The sequence below is a fragment of the Denticeps clupeoides genome, chromosome 3 (genome assembly GCF_900700375.1).
Source record: "Denticeps clupeoides chromosome 3, fDenClu1.1, whole genome shotgun sequence".
Lineage (NCBI taxonomy): Eukaryota > Metazoa > Chordata > Actinopteri > Clupeiformes > Denticipitidae > Denticeps > Denticeps clupeoides.
Genome location: NC_041709.1, coordinates 17,183,429 through 17,201,211, shown reverse-complemented (window position 1 = coordinate 17,201,211; position 17,783 = coordinate 17,183,429).

The following is a 17,783-nucleotide window of genomic DNA, read 5'->3' as shown; positions in this document are numbered from 1 at the left end:
CTGATGTGCTTTTGAGTAATTCTATTTTGAACATCAAAAGTTTTTTAGGCTTTGTTGCATTACTAAATGAGGTGAAAGATGTAGGAAAGATGTAAAGAAAGATGTAAATCAATTACATAGACAAGAACATTAAGAAAGGATATAGAAATATTTTACTGGGGCAGCCATAGTAGGATTAATATAATTCCAAAATAGAATGATTTATTTTTTTGCCTCAGCATTCTAAACCATCTAACTCATAATGGCAATGTGGGAAAAGGTTTACTTGACATTTGGGGGGAAAAAAACAGAGAAATCATGTACGTTACAGCCTTTTCTGTAAACCTTTAGCTGCAAATACAGCCTCAAGTCTTTTTTAATATGATTGGCACACCTATCCTTTGCCAGTTTGGCCCATTCGTCTTTGCAGCATCTCTCAAGCTCCATCAGGTTGGATGGGAAGCATCAGTGCACAGCCATTTTAAGATCTCTGGAGAGATGTTCAACCAGATTTAAATCTGGGGTCTGGCTGGGCCACCCAAGGCCACTCATTCACAGATTTGTCCCCGAAGCCATTCCTTAACATCTTGGCTGTGTACCTTCAAAAAGTGCTCTGGAGCAGGTTTTCATCCCTGTTTCTCCCAGTCTCCCAGTTCCTGCAGCTGAAAAACATGCCCACAGCATTATGGTGCCACCACCATGCTTCACTGTAGGGATGGTATTTACATTTACATTTACAGCATTTATCAGTCGCCCTTATCCAGAGCGACTTACAATCAGTAGTTACAGGGACAGTCCCCCCCTGGAGCAACTTAGGGTTAAGTGTCTTGCTCAGGGACACAATGGTAGTAAGTGGGATTTGAACCTGGGTCTTCTGGTTCATAGGCGAGTGTGTTACCCACTAGGCTACTACCACCACCTCAGTATTTGCCTAGTGATGAGCAATGCCTGGTTTCCTTCAAACGTGATGCCTGCCATTCACACCAAAGCATTCACAGCTTTGTCTCAACAGACCAGACAAATTTGTTTCTCATGGTTTGAGAGTCCTTTGGGTGCCTTTTGGCAAACTCCATGCCATGTGCCTTTTACTAAGTAGTGGCTGCCATCTGGCTACTCTACCATACAGGCCAGATTGGTGGATTACTGCAGAGATGGTTGTTCTCCTAGAAGGTTCTCCTCTGTTCACAGAGGACCTCTGGAGCTCTGACAGAGTTACCATCAGGTTCTTGGTCACCTCCCTGACTAAGGTACTTTTCCCCCAATCGATCCTTTGTGGAATAAGGCTGAAACATAAAAAATGTGGAAAAAGTGATCCGCTGTGAATACTTTCTGTATGTATTGTACAACATCAAATCAAGTACGAAGATGCTGTGAACCATTTAGTAAAGAATGGACTGGACTAGTCTATTTGTACAAAATTATTTTCAATTAATTGAAAGTGACATTTTACTTTATGATTGACTTTGTAATTGAACCCAATAATTATTAGATCCATTCCAACAAATATAGTGAGGAAGGGGGATTATTTGAAACCCTGCCGAAGCTTGCCCACTAACAAACAAAAGTCTATAATTTCAATGTTTATTTGAACAGTTAGAGACAGAAAAATAACAAAAAAAATCCAAAATGATGCATTAATAATAATTCAGGAGGTGTATTGGAAGAACCATTCATGACTCATGCAGCCGAGGTCTTTCATCAGCTTTAGCAGGTTGTGGCAGAACTTCACATCAATGAATGCATAGAGGAAAGGATTGAGGCAAAAAGGAAGGAAGGCTATAGTCTTGACAGAAAAAGAATCACAAACCAAATGACCCCAGAGGACATCTTTCTCATGTAGATGGCACAAGACTGGCAGCGATGGCAAAGTAGCAGTCTATGCTAATGAAAGTTCCTCCTTACGGCTTTTAACCATCAACCTTGGTGAGCAGTGGGCAGCCATGACAGGTGCCCGGGGAGCAGTGTGTGGAGACGGTGCTTTGCTCAGTGGCACATCAGAGGCACCTTGGCGTATCGGGATCTGAACTGGCAGCCTTCTGATTACAGGGCCACTTCCTTAACCACTAGGCCATCACTGCCCCAACATCCACCTGTATAATAGGTTTGTCAGTGGGTCAGTAAAGGTGTGGGGTGGGGTGGCATTTCTTCGGAGGCACACATGGAGTGGGCCTGCACGTCTCACGCTACGCTGGAGGGCCCAGCAGTTCAAGGGGCACGCAGGCCCTGTCCCTGCATGCCCTAGATGGAGTCTTAGGAGCTGCCCATTCAGCGCCCTTTGGGATGTGCAGGCACTCTCTCTGCATGTCCCGGCTGGCCCCATCTGACACCCTGGGGACTGAACCAGGCCCTCGTATATCCTGCCCTATATACCGGCAAAGAGGGGAAGTGTGGGCGACACAGACACAAAACACACACACACAAAGATGTTCCTTTCATCTAGCTTGAGCTGAACAGTGACATTTAAACCACAAATCATTTGATGCTTTGGAGCAAAAACACAAGACAGGTAAATTAAATTTTTTCTATATGAATATAAGATGCTCTTTGACACACTGGGGCAAAAAAGTATTTGGCACCAATTGTCAAACTTCAACTGCGAGAGACAGAATGTAAAAGAAAATCCAAGAAATCACATTGTATGGTTTTTAAAGAATTTAACAGAAAATAAGTATATAGCTCCTAAAAAAAATAAGTATAATAGCTCCTAAAAATAAGCAAGAATTATGGCTCTCACAGACCTAGTTCTTCTTAGTTCTTCTTTAAGAAGCTCTTCTATTCTTCACCTGTTTGAACTCTTTATCTGTATAAAAAACACCTGTCCACACCTTCAAACTGTCACTTTGAAACCTCCACCATCGCCAAGACCAAGAACATCTAAGAACACCAGGGACTAGATTGGACACCAGCACAGGACTGTGATTACCCTATTTACAATAGGCAAGCAGCTTGGTGAGAAGAGATCAACCTTTGGAGAAATTATTATAAATTATTCAAATTTTCTATAAATTAGAAAAATAGAATGACTGAAAATCTCACTCAACCCTTAGGCTCCAAGCAAGACCTCACCTCGTGGGGTACAAATGATCTTGAGAATGGTGGGGAAACAGCCCATGGGTCTTTGCGTAGTAGAATTCATACTAAAAGTGTACTTATGATCAAAAGACGAAAAAAAATTACCAAAAATACATTACAAGTAGCGAATCACCATCTGACTGATCATTTACCATGTGCAATACTGGAGATGAGGGAGGATGCTGTCCCCCCTGATATAAAAATATTCAAAATTACCCCCCTTCTAAGATGAACATCCCCCATTCCACCATTTGTGTTATTTTATTAATGAATGCCTAGGTACCCTGAGCAAGAGGGCACCCGTGAATAATGCACGTGCCAACTTTTTTCTTTTATTTACCTCAGTAAGTGGCATAGCAGGTGTTTCTTAAAATTAAGTTTATATTAGTATCTCTTAATATAAAAAAGAATAAGACCACATGAATTTACTTGTATAGCTATGGAAGGCCATGTGTGTCATAATTTTACACTAAAAACACGTTTTTATGAAAAAAACGTTGCTTTGAACGGTGATTGTAACGCCTGTTGCCTGAAGCAATATGGCAAGCCACCAGGGTCAATAAACATCACTTTCACAATATGATTTTTAAGTTAATATCTAAAGAACACCATGAAGTTGCAAATGAACAATGTAAAAAATGCCATTCAAATATGCACAACACCGGTTTTTACACCATTTAGTGGTAAAACGGTATCCGTGTGCAAACAGCATAAAAAACGTGTTCCTTGAATTCCAAGACCAAGTCTCCTTCATTATGCATTTTCCTCATGTTATTACACTTAATAACTGATCAAAAGAGTAAATTCACACCAATGTAAACTTAACACTTATCAGACTAATAAAGGATTATCTTACTTTATGCTAATTTGATTCACTTTGATTCACTTGTTTCCAGGTCAGAGAGGTTTTTGGCTGCAACTCTTCCATGAAGACCACTTCCAGCCTGATTTCTCCAGACACCAGATGGGTGTATCTGGTTGCCAAAGGTTTCTGCCAGTTTTGAGATCTGACCATACACCTCAATATAATCCTGCAAAACCCTTTGTGCATGTGTACCTGTAAGAAATTATGCTGGCAAAAGGTAGTTGTTCTTGAACAAATACACAGGTTAAGACAACGATCTTTATTAAAAATAAACTGTGATTTTTAAAATAGTTGTTAGTTTATAGAAATGTTCACACCTGCCTAAAACCTTTGCACAGTACTGTGTACTAGGTGCCAAGTAAACATCCTTTTGTACATCATGGTCACACTGGAATAAAATGTTTGCGATTTATGCATTTTGTGTATTTTATATCTAATAGTTGAAAGGAAATTAAAATGCATGTATGGAATACAGCCTCTTTCCATCCGATATAAAGTGTGTGCCACCTAGTGGACATCGGCAATCAAAAATAAGGACCTTATGGTTTTGAGTGCTAAAACAATAAGCAGTGATATAGTCTAACTGCTCAATTGTTGTATAACTTTGTTCATGCTACACACACATAAAAACACGAGTATGGTGCAACCATTAGTGTGGTCTGACCTTCTGTGTTATTAATTGGGTCCAGACAGTCCGCCTTAATTAGTTGTGAAGCACACAAGGCAGAGATCATTATAATACAAGAAAACAGCATATTTACGCCATCCTGGCAAACATTCAACGGTTTAAAAAAACTTCACGGAGACTGTCTTTTTTTAAGAATTTGCACACAGACCACTAAGCGATGTAAAAAAAACGGCATCATGGACCAGGCATCTGCTAAAATAGACCACGTGTGACGCCTGGTATAAAGCGCCCGCTCTGTTCAGGCGTTGGGAACATCTGCTTTGATGGAAAGCCATGTGTGCCTTTTAATGTGTGGTTTTAAGCACATATTAGAAAAAATAGCCTAAAATTGAGTCTCTTGTGCTCCACGGTCTCAGGTTAGATTAAGAGGTGCACCCAAAAAATTTTTCCCCAGCCTTGTGGCTTCACCAGCTCTAAGATTGTTAAAATCCTGCAAGAAAAACAATTCACGGTTGTTTGAGGTATGTTTAATTACATGTCTTACATTTACATTTACACTTACATTTATGGCATTTATCAGACGCCCTTATCCAGGGCGACTTACAACTAGTAGTTACAGGGACAGTCCCCCCCTGGAGCAACTTAGGGTTAAGTGTCTTGCTCAGGGACACAATGGTAGTAAGTGAGATTTGAACCTGGGTCTTCTGGTTCATAGGCGAGTGTGTTACCCACTGTGTGTTACCCGGTGTTACCCACTAGGCTACTAGCATGTCTCTGGTCATGGTGACTGTGGGCGCCAATTCGCTCACATGGGGCAAGCTGTAATATGACTGACACGTGTCCTAGTGCTCTTCCACAAAATTTATCAGATGCCTTTATCAGGAGCAATTTACAGTCAGTAAAATAAAAAATAAAATCCTCAATCGTGTTGAACTCAAAACACTTATTTATTAAAGTTAAATGAACAATACAATTATGTCATCTTGTCTTTGGTCGTGCTCTATTTCTCAGAGACCTATGAGACAACTGTCTTCCATTGTGTCCAGATCCAAGGGCTCACTTACACTTACATATGCACGTGTGTGCATATGCATTAAAATCACTTAGTTGCCATAAGCTACTCACAGTGGTAGGGCAGTCATTGTCAACCACTGCAGCACAGCAGCACATGGTGCACACAGTATAATGTGTTGGGACGGTGCTTTGCTCAGTGGCACCTCAGTGGCACCGTGCCGCATCAGGATTCGAACCCATAACCTTCTGATTACGGGTCACTGCTATTACTGGACAGAATAAATGTATATTAATTTCATGGAAATGTGAAGGTGAGGAGCTGATTAACGCTGGAACTACTTAAAAAAACTAGTGAATCAAGGTAATCACAAGAAATATTTATTTAAGACAGTATATAAAACGTGTAAAAATAACACATCTACATCAGATCCTCCCTCTTACAATAAAATACAGGACCCTGTAAAAGACTCAGTGTGCAAATGAACTGTGCCATACCTCAAATCAAACCACTTCTCACGGTGGATAGCTAGGCAAGTTAAAACAGTGTCTACTCACAAGGTGACTGTCTTTGGTGCCATCCACGGCATATGCTAACACCGGAGGCAAATCCGCAAACAGCCTCCACCCCACCTGGCGTGGAGCAGCAGTTTCTCTCCTTGAATAGGTAAGCTTATGAAATACTGGCACGTTACCCCCACCCCTTACAGCAAAGCCCACAAACAGTCTGACTCACCTGTCCTCTCCAGCTCGCCGTACTGTTGTCACGTGGGCTGACCAGCACACTGTTTTATTGTGTGAGGCTAAATGGGTTGGTCAGACCAGACGTTGAACCAGGTATCTGCTAAAACAGACCACATGTGATGCCTGGTCCAGAACATGCGCTTTGGACCTGGTATCGCACAAGCATGTGCACAGACCAGACACTGATTCAATTAGAAATGCTGTTCAAAGCAATGCTTTTGTCAAAAAATGTGTGTATTTAGCCTTTGAGGTAATTATGGCACATATGGCCTTCCATACATAGCAAAGCCTACTGAGTAAAAAAAAATTTTTTTTAAAGCATAGCACATGGTGCACACAGTGAAATTTGTCCTCTGCATTTAACCCATCACCCTGAGTGAGCAGTGGGCAGCCATGACAGGTGCCCAGGGAGCAGTGTGTGGGGACGGTGCTTTGCTCAGTGGCACCTCAGTGGCACCCTGGCAGATCGGGATTCGAACCGGCAACCTTCTGATTATGGGGCCACCAACCGGTAGGCCAACACTGCCCCAGTAGTAGTAATAATAATAATGACATGTAACCTTCCTAAGAGGCCACTGCGACACAGCCCCCTTCAACCTTAACTACAGCAAGCCAACAGGGCAGCAATCAGCAGGTTCACGATGCGTTTTTAAAGGTAACGCTGTAAAGCGGTATTTTGTTTGCAAGAAAGCAGCGTAAAAACCTTGTTCAATCCCGAATCCCCGTTTGGTTTCAAGCACCTTAAAAAGTCCATTCTGAACACGCCCTCAACACAGCCCTCAACACGGCATCAGGTGTCACCCAGATAGTCTACTGTAGCAGTGACACTTTGTCTGTAGCCATGACAATAGGTTACAATCAGAGTGCAGCACACACAACGGCATTTGAGTAAAAATTCAAAACCTGACTGCTTTGGGTGTAAATCTGACACTTACATCTGAGTAACACCCACACCATGAATATTGTTTTAGGTTACTATAAAATATAAATTATGTTTTCACTTAACCAGCGATTTAAAAGGTACACAGTTAGAATCCCACCATGTGTACTGTCATTAGCACAAAATATGTCTGATGAACAATAATGCGTGGTCAATGACCAGAAGAGACCATAATAACAAAGGTTACTATTTGTAGCACACTAAGTTGTCATGAATCCCCTGTGAAGCATGGGGTGGAAACTTTATGTTTGGGGCTGATTTCTGCAAAGGGGACAGGACAACTGATCTGTATTAAGGAAAAGATAAATTGGGCAATTTATTGTGAGATTTTGGGCACATATCTCCTTCCATTAGTGAGAATATTGAAGATGAAACATGACTTAATCTTCCAGCATGACAGTGATCCCAAACACACTGCTCAGGCAATGAAGTGGCTACGTAAAAAGCATTAAAAGTTTCTGGAGTGGTCTAGTCAGATTCCAGACCTCAATCTTATTGAGAATCTGTGCTCAGCGACTGCCCTAAAACATCACAGCTTATGAGAATATCTGCATGGACGAATGGGCCAAAATTCCAACTACAGTGTGTGCAAACCTGGTGATTACCTACAGAAAACATTAGACCTCTGTCATTGCCAACCAAGTTTACATTACAAAATACTGAGCTGAACTTTTGCTATTGACTAAATACTTAATTTCTGCACTATGACAAAAATTCAATGCAATATGATTTCGGAAGGGAAGGAAGTAGGGGATACATGAGATCACTTCACTCAGTTACACAGCAAGTTGAAAGAATTTATGAAATTCTTTAACACTTAAATAGTTACGAATAGAGAGAAGATTAAAAGCACAACTAACAGCTCTTTCGATATTACTATGGAAAATAATCTTCAAATAGCAGACCACCGATTAGAAAGCTTCAACCTTATTAAAGAGCATGAATTAATTAAACTAATCCCGTCGTCAAATCAACGTACTTCTACAACGTAGATCTACTTTCTACAAGTTTCTGACAAGAATATACTGTTAATTTGTTTTAAATCATAATATTTAATGAAATAAAAATGTATATTATTGTCACAACATAGACTCTAAGTGCAGATCTTTTTATTAAAAAAAAATCCTAACAAGTTGTGGGATTGTGCTGAACTATCAATTGTCTGGTGTGTGTATTGAAAGGTAGATTGTGTTTAAGCAGCTTCAAGGGGTTGTCATCATTATCTTACTCAGGTTGTCAATCAGTGATAGTTTCGGGTTCCCCTGAGATGTAAATTAGGTGGCAGGGCTTAGGGATTTATAGTGACCGTCACTATAAAAGAAGCTGTCAATCCAAACCTTGTATTTTTCCTTAATCCTGTCAGGATTGCCTGCAGCTGGGCTCCACACCTGACTTCAATCCTGACGCCCCATAAATGCCGGAAGTTTCCGCCCCTTCTAGGTCTCCGGCATTTTCGTGAACTCAGACATGAACTTGACTTCAGTTGGTAACAGTGTTTGTGATTTGAGTTCTGGCAATCGCCACACGCCTACGGGTTAGTTTTAGTTTTTCATTTAAGTTAAATCGTTTTTGGCCACCGCGCCAGTCTTTATTTGTGTTTATTGTATAATAAAAACCCCTTCCCAACATGTCAGACCTCTGCGCTTCCTTCCCCCGTACGTCCGTAGTCGTGACAGAATGCCAGAGTCCTCCCCAAAAGCGCAGAGGTAGAAAGCAGAGGAGAAGAAACGCCGCGAAGGACGCAGCCCAGCGCGGCGAACGCGGACGGCAGGGGAGAGACGCGGCGCCCGTTCTGGTGGAGCGTTTTCTCCCCGAGAAGCCGTGGTACGCGGCGCCGCGTGATGACGTCACCCCCGGGAAACTCCGCGAAACCCGGAAGCGACAACGTCGGCGGGTGAGTGGGCGGAGCGAGGACGTTGGCGTCGGCAGCAGCGAGGAAGTGACGTGGGCATCGAGCGCAGAAGATGCGACCCCCACGATCTTCGGCATGTCGAGCCAAGAACTCTGCGCTCTGCTGGCCAGGCTCCCCGTGGACTGGGACGACACGGACGACGACGAGAGCACGGGAGACGAGAGTTGGGCTCCGCCCATCGCGCCAGTCTGCGATCGTCGCAAGGTCCGTGGGGACCCACGTCACTTCCAGGGGGGTGAGAAGCGGCAACGGCGGCGTACCTCCAGCGAGGAGGTGGGCAGCCTCCAGCCCGAATGGCCAGAGTACTGTCTCTGGGAGTTGATCGCACCCTGGGTCCAGGATGTCCGCAGGGTGGATGACCCTCGGAGTCACAGGTGGGAGGAAACGGATGACTAAAGCGACAATGACGTGGATTTTCGTTGGGCAGTCGGGGCCGGGATGGCTCCACCCAGCGCGCGCGTTCGAGATTGTCGCGACATCCGTGAAGATCCACGTGACTTCCTAGGGTATGAGGTCGACACGGACCAACACGAGGATGACTCCGATTGGGCAGTCGGTGCCGGGATGGCTCCGCCCATCATGCCCGTCCATGATCGTTGCGAGGTCCGTGGAAACCCACGTCAGTCCCAGAGGTGCGACAACAGTGAGGAGGAGGATAGCGATGCGGGGGTAAGCTGGTGGAACAGGGCGAGAGGAGGTCGCCAGCCAGCAACTGCACTGCCGGAACTGCCTCACAGGGAAGATGCCCTCCCAGCTCCAGTCGCCGACCCGCCTTCCCTCTGTTCGGACGTTCCCCAGCTGAACGGCAGCGCATCACCAGCGCCCCCGCATGCTGGAGAAGACGCCCACCACCATCTCCAGCGACGTGCTCAGCCCCGTGTGGGACAGCCAAATGGTCCCAGGACCCTTCAGTGGGGCAGCAGACACGGACGAGATCACTACCATCCTCACGTGTCTGACTGGATCAGCATGGGGCTGGAGCACAGCCCTCTGGCAGCAGGGAGAGACCGACAGGAGTTTTCGGGACTTCCAGCAGAGACTGAGGGCGGAGTTTGATCGGCCAGAGCCTGAGCCAGGGATCGAACTCTGCCCCTCCACCACATCCAGTACCAGTCAGGATCCGAGGCAAGAAGACCAAGCACTGGCGGGCGACGAAAAGGTCGCACCTCCCGAGATCCTGGCTGTGCCCCCTGAGGAGGTCCCGGAGAGCCCAGAGAGGGAGCCAGATGACCCTCTCTTCTGTCTGACTCTGTCTGTGTGTGTGTGCGTGGCATATGTGTCCGTATGTCGCCCCCACTTCCCCTCTTTGTGTCCACCAGATGGCGACCCAGCCGCAGAGCCGAACCCCAGGGAGGAGGTTCCTGACCCGAATGTGCTGGTCCAAGGCGAGGTGGACAAGCCCCAAGGTACCCCTAAGTCCAGCCGGGGGGGGGTGCACCCCCAAAGAATTTTTTGGGGGGGGTGCAGTTTGGGTTGGGGACTCCTCCTGAGGGGAGGGTAGGTGGGGAAGCGATTGAGCTGGGTCCTCCGGTAGCCAGTGAGGATGGCGGGCCAGGCATGGGCCTACGTCTGCCTCCAGAGGGGTGGAGCGCCATAGAGCCCCCGGGTAGGCATGAGGACCCAGCTGGGACAGGCAGGAAGAGGGCCTGCTTGTCCCAACGGACGCAGAAGGGGCTAGCCGGATGGTCTGGCAATGCCCTCCCCTTGGCACCAGGGCCGTGCAGCGAGAGGGGCTGCATAGTCCCAGAAGGCACCAGCCTGGGGTGCCTGGAACAGTCGCCGGAGGCTCTGGGACAATCTCCCTGCGCGGTGCAGGGGGTGACACAAGACGTGTCAGAGGGGACGTGTGGAGACAGGGCCCACACGTACCCAGATGGATCGGCCCTGATTATTGTGTGCAGGTACGAGAGTCCGGGGCCGCCACGCGGGACCACGCCGGGGAGCCAGGCCGAGGGTCCGGGGCCGCCACGCCTGACCACGCCGGGGAGCCAGGCCGAGGGACCGGGTCCTCCAAGGGGAGGATACAGCAGGGCAGGAGCCCTGTGGTTGCCGCCGTCCGCCTCGCCGCCTCCACTGATGGTACTGTTGGGGCTCCGAGGACGTAGCCCTTGGAGGGGGGGGCTCTGTCAGGATTGCCTGCAGCTGGGCTCCACACCTGACTCCAATCCTGACGCCCCATAAATGCTGGAAGTTTCCGCCCCTTCTAGGTCTCCGGCATTTTCGTGAACTCAGACATGAACTTGACTTCAGTTGGTAACAGTGTTTGTGATTTGAGTTCTGGCAATCGCCACACGCCTACGGGTTAGTTTTAGTTTTTCATTTAAGTTAAATCGTTTTTGGCCACCGCGCCAGTCTTTATTTGTGTTTATTGTATAATAAAAACCCCTTCCCAGTATGTCAGACCTCTGCGCTTCCTTCCCCCGTAAGTCCGTAGTTGTGACAAATCCTCCTTTTCCATTTATCCTTTTACCTCACAACAACAATGTCTCTGAAACCTATTCCAGTAGCTATCTCTTACAGGCTTAGGAAAACATACGCATGCTGCAGAGGCTCTGTTACCAACAGTGGTGAGGCAGTGGTGGCCTAGCGGTTAAGGAAGCGGCCCTGCAATCAGAAGGTTGCCACTGAGCAAGGCAGCGTCCCCACACACTGCTCCCCGGGCACCTGTCATGGCTGCGCACAGCTCACTCAGGGTGATGGTTTAAATGCAGAGGACAAATTTCACTGTGTGCACAGTGTGCATCACAAGTGACAATCACTTCACTTCACTTCAGACATTTAAGCATTTCTGATAATTACAACTATTTAAAGTCCTACTACATGCAAATTACGCAAATTACAAACACATATTGGACAGAAGTGCTACCAAATTAAATACATAGTTGGTTTTCACACGAGACACATGTCTCCCCACGTCAACAGTAGAGACCAAAACCGAACACAACCGTGACCCCCCACTCCCGCTAGGTGATGGAGCCGATCAAAGGAGCCCAGAGAGATTGATCTAATGTGGTGGCAGAAGCTGTGTCAAGACTAATATGGTCCAAAAATTTCTATATTGATTGATATTGTGATCATTTTTATTTTTCCAGTTCATGAGGACTGTCTTCTTAGCAATGCATAAGGCGGTGAAAGCCATGTGGGATGTGTTCTTCTCTGTTGTGACACCCTCTTGGTCGCCTAACAAGCATACTGAAGGGGAGTCTGGAATGGAACATTTAAGACACTTTGATAAGTCTTCACAAATCCTGTGCCAGAACCTCTGAACAGGAAGACAGAACAAAAGAGCGTGGATGTAATTGTCAGGTGTATCACCTGGACCAAGATGTAAGACCCATCCTGAACATCCCATGACCTGTGTAGTGCGCTCTATGCAGGATTTTGTATTGTATTACTTGTAAACTGGGATTTCTTATCAGTTTAAAGGGTTTTAAACATATCTGAGACCATAAATTGTGGGCCTGTATATTTAGGACAGTAATTTGGGGTTTTTGATATTAAGGAATTCTGCCACACTTGGTGGCATTTGTAATTTGATTAGACTTAAATTTTTTTACTATAGATTTAACTTGTTGATATTCTAAACATCTGTTCTTGTTAATGCCATATAGTTTAACTAATATGTCAAAGGGAATAAAGTCTATTTCTTTGAACATATGTTCCAAGTATTTAATAACTTTACAACTCCAGTCTGGGAAGTTTATCATATTATTGTTTAGTAGTATGTCAGGGTTGTTCCAGATGGGAGTATGTTTGCATGGGATTAATGAAGACTGTTGGCTAAGAAATAGTGGTGAAAGTTAGGTAGATCTAGTCCTCCTTTGTCCTTGGTCCTTTGCAGCGTTTTTTAAGCTAATATGCGGGGGTTTATCTTTCCAAAGATCTAAACCAGTCAGGGTGATGGTTTGCTCAGGATCATTGCGAATAAATAATTCATTCTTGGCAAAACCATCGTTTTTATTGAAGCGACTCTTCCCATCAGTGAAATGGGTAGAGACTTCCATCTAGCTAGATCCGCTTCTACCTTCTTTAAAAGTGGGATGTGGTTTAATTGAATTAAATCTGCCAGGAGTTCTGGAAGGAGCAGTTAACTGGAAGAACTGTAGATTTTAACCAGTTTATTGAATAATCTGAGACTCTTGAGAAAGAGTTTATTAATGTAATTACCTCAAAGAGAGTGGTTTCTGAATGCTGTAGGAAAAGTAACACTTTATGTTTGTCAGGATTGACTACAGCTGGGCTCATCACCTGTTCCAAATCCTGACAGCGCACAAAAGCCGGAGATTTCTTCCCCTTCGGGAGGGACGGCATTTTAGTGGACTTTAGTGCACTTGTGTGAATGTGTGTATTTTGTGTTTGTTCTCCCCGTTGTTTCACTGTTTTTTGCGGCCACCGTGCCATTGTTTATTTGTATTTATTTATTGTTCATTAATAAAACCCCTTCCCAGCATGTCCTGCTTCTGCGCTTCCCTCCCCCATCAACACGCCGGCGTGACAATGTTCTACATTCTTGCACTTTATGCCACTCTTGAGACTGAAGCTGGAGTTTCCAAAACCGAATTTGTGTAGGGCTGCATATAAAAATTTCCAATTAACTCTATCGAAAGCTTTCTCTGCATCAAGTGTATTTGTTGATGAGTGCCTCCCTTTTATGAAGTTTTGTCAGGATGAATTATGAGAGGGGTTATATTCTCTATTCTTTTTGAGAGAACTTTGCAGATTATTTTAAGGTCAACGTTAATAAGGGATATTGGACGATAGCTGGTAGGCAATATAGGGTCTTTGCCTGGTTTTAGCAAGAGACTAATGTCGGCAGAATTCATATTTGGTGGTAGACTGTCATTTTCCTTGGTTTCCTGCAACATTCTGTAGAAAGTTGGGGACAGAATTGTCTGGAATTCTTTATAGAATTCTGTTGGAAATCCATAAGGACCTGGGGCCTTATTGGACATACTTTTGGACATTCCTGGAGTTCATCTGGTGTCAGCAGAGAATCCAGAGCCATCGCTTGATTGTCTGATAATTTTGGAAGAGTTATATTACTAAGAAACTGATTAGATGGGTTTATCTGTGGTGAATATAAAGATTTTATAAAGAGTCCCTGAAAGTGTTGTTAATTCTTTCAGGGTCATATACAGAGGATGTAGTTCCTGAGGCAACTGGGGAAGTACAGTCTTCTACAGGAGCTGCTGATCCAGTTCAACACTGCGGTCATTGAGTCTGTCCTGTGCTCCTTCATCACCGCCTGGTATGGAGTAGCCACTAAAAGAGACAGGATCAGACTGCAGCGGACTGTATGGACCTATACCTCTCAAGATCCAGGAAAAGGGCAGGGACAATCATCTCAGATCCCTCACACCCTGGACACAGACTTTTTGACCTGCTGACACAGGAACAGCTTCTTCCCCCTCGCCATCTCCCTCCTAAACAGCTGAAACTGTCACACTGCAAATGACCTTCAACATTGCACACTGCACTTTATATACACTCTGTTTATATGATTTAGTTTTTTGCCTATTTATTCATATGTACATTCTTACATAGATTTATTTATACTCAGTAGATATAGCTATTTATAAACAGTACAAACAAATTCTTGTATAATAACACGTACACACATCCTTGCACATTGTTGTTGTCTTTTGTTGTTGTTGTTTTTTTTCTACACTGTACTTGAGAGACAAATTCCTTGTATGTGCTAGCACTTACTTGGCCAATAAATATGATTCTGATATACTGTTACCCCAGATAAGTCTTTAACTGCACATATTGTTGTTTTTTCTTTCTTTATTTTTAACTCATTAGCTAGAATTGACCTGTTAGATTTGTAAAGATTTGTAAAGATTTGCCATTTGCCATTTTTTATTAATAATTTCATTTAATTCTAGTTTTGCTTTACGTATTTTATTCGATATCTCCTGTTCCTGGCAGGTTACATAGGTTTCTTCTAAGGATTTAATTGTTTCTTCCAGTTCCTGACTACGTTTGTTTTCTCTTTTCTTTTTATGTGATGAGAATGTAATGATTCTACCTCTCATCATAGTTTTGCCTGCTTCCCAGAGAACTGATGCTGATGTTCCAGGGAAGTCATTATAGTCTAAATATAAAGCCCACTCTTATTTGAAACAATTACTAAAATCTTCATCTTTAAACAATGATGTGTTACATCTCCAGTTTTTACATGGTGGAATGGCCTTCTTATTTATTAGAGTTAAAGATACAGGAGCATGATCGCTGACAGCTATAGGATGTATTTCTGTGTCTGAAATTTCACTGCTGACCAAGAAATAATCCAGACGAGAGTAAGAGTGACGGACATGTGAGAAGAAAGTATATTCCCTACGGTTGGGGTGAAGAGAACGCCATGCATGCAAGCTGACCTGAGCCTGTCCATTTCTTTATTTAGACCAAAGTTGAGGTCGCCCCCCCAAGAACAAGTGCGCAATCTAGGTGTTCAGAGAGTACAATGAAAAAAATGTGGAAAAATGAGGAGTCATCAGCATTTGGACCATATATACTGACAATACATAGCTTTTTGTTAAGACTAGATCATTTAATGATTAGAAATCTACCTCCTGGGTCTATAACTGTGTTGAGTATTGTGAAATTAATGTTTTATATGTATTAAGATTGCTACCCCTCTTTGCCTAGAGTTATAGCAGGCTGAGAACACATGAGGAATCTGCAGCTGTAGCAGGTCTATGAGTCTCTTGTAATAAAACAACGTCTGCCTGTATTTTTTTAAGCTGGCTAGATATTTTTAACCTCTTCTCTCTGGAGCCAGCTCCATGCACATTCCATGTGACAAACATTAGTGTGCGCATAGATGAGTGTGTGTAGCTAATGTTGCACGCTGGGTGTGATGATCAAATTAATAAAATATGTGTGAGCGTGTACATGCGTCTGTTTGTGTATGTCCTATATGTCTGTGTGCGCTGTGCGGTCGGAGTGGATGTGTTGACGCAGAGTGTACATGTACATGGTTGTGCCGTGCAGGTGTGTAAAGATACGGGGTGTTGACTGAGTAGGAAAGCAGGTGATCGGTGCAGTAAGAGGAGTGAAAATTACAGAAGGACAAGCGAGGAAGGATGCCAGTGAAAACTTGACAGAAACGAAAACATTGTTATCAACACTTAAACGCTGAGAAGATTGACGGTATAATTTGTTATGACGTATTAAATAAGCGAATTGACATGAATAAGCTAGACAGATAATAGTGGAAGAGGAGGAGGGGAAAGAAAACATAACGGATTCTTATCATATAACCAGGGAGTGGTGTTGATGTCGCGGTAGAGCTGCCCGTCCACGTAGAGCGGGTCCACGGCGATGACAGCTTCTGGATGCCCTTCAGGATGAATCTGCGTCTAATCGGGAACAGAACTTTGTGTCGGTCCAGGATCTCTTTGGGGAACTGATCGTTTACGCTTAAGTCTGCTTAAGTGTCCGAACTTGGCCACGATAGGACGCAGCCTCTGGGCTCCAGGCCTCTTGGCTCCCAGCCGATGGACTCTTCCGAAGTGGATGTTTTTCACAGTGTCCTCCGGTAGCTTCAGGTGAGTCTTGATATAGTTTTTAACCGTAGCCGCTGTGTCCTCTTCATCAGATTCGGGGATACCTGAAAATACCAGGTTATCTCTCAAAATGCGGGCCTGGAGATCGATGACAGTCTCTTTCATTTTTTTATTTTCTTAATTTAGATGAAGCACATTTTCTGTTTGGAAGAGACTTGACCGAGTCCCGTAGTGAGGCGTTTTCTGCAGCCAGTGTTTCCACCTGTTGCTGACTGAATTCGAATGATTCCCTCAGTGATTTGAATTCCCGGTGTAATTGATGTGAATTCCCGGTTGATCTCGACCAAGGACAACCTCGCGTCAAAGCTGGACAATCACTGAATCCAGAATGTCGGCAAAGTCTTTACCCGTCGGGGATGTTGATCCGGGGGAGACTTCTTTTGGATGACGCCGTGGAAGATGTATTCTGGCTCTTCTTCATAACTAAAGTGTCGAAGTACCAGTCAATGTATTTTTGGAGACTCCTCCGCGTCTGACATCACCTACAGCATTTCTGTCACCTACTTCTCAAACAAGAGTGGTAGGTGGGCTCTAGAACTGTCAATCGGCTGTTAAAAAAGCTGACTTCATCTCTGGCCTCACTACTCTCCACTCCCTAGACTTCCTGGCGCTAACAGAGACCTGGATATCCCCTCAGAATACAGCTACACCTGCTGCCCTCTCCTCTGCCTACACGTTCTCCCACACTCCTAGGAAAACTGGGAGAGGAGGGGGTACTGGCCTTTTAGTATCACGAAACTGGTCCTTCTCCCTCATCTTAACATCTCTTCATTTGAATTCCATGCAGTCTCCGTTTCTTCTCCTGTGAACATCCTTCTCATTGTCATATATCGCCCTCCAGGGTCACTTGGGACCTTTATTGATGAATTGGACCCTCTGCTCAGCATTTCCTCCTTAGACACCCCCCTAACTCTCCTCTGTGACTTCAACCTTCCACAAGCCAAACTCCAATCATCTTCAGCACAAAAGTTAAGCACTTTGCAGCAGAGCCAGAACGGGGTCAAGAAAGGCAATGAATTGAGAAACAGGACATCCTTTTATCTCACAGATCTTACTAGGTG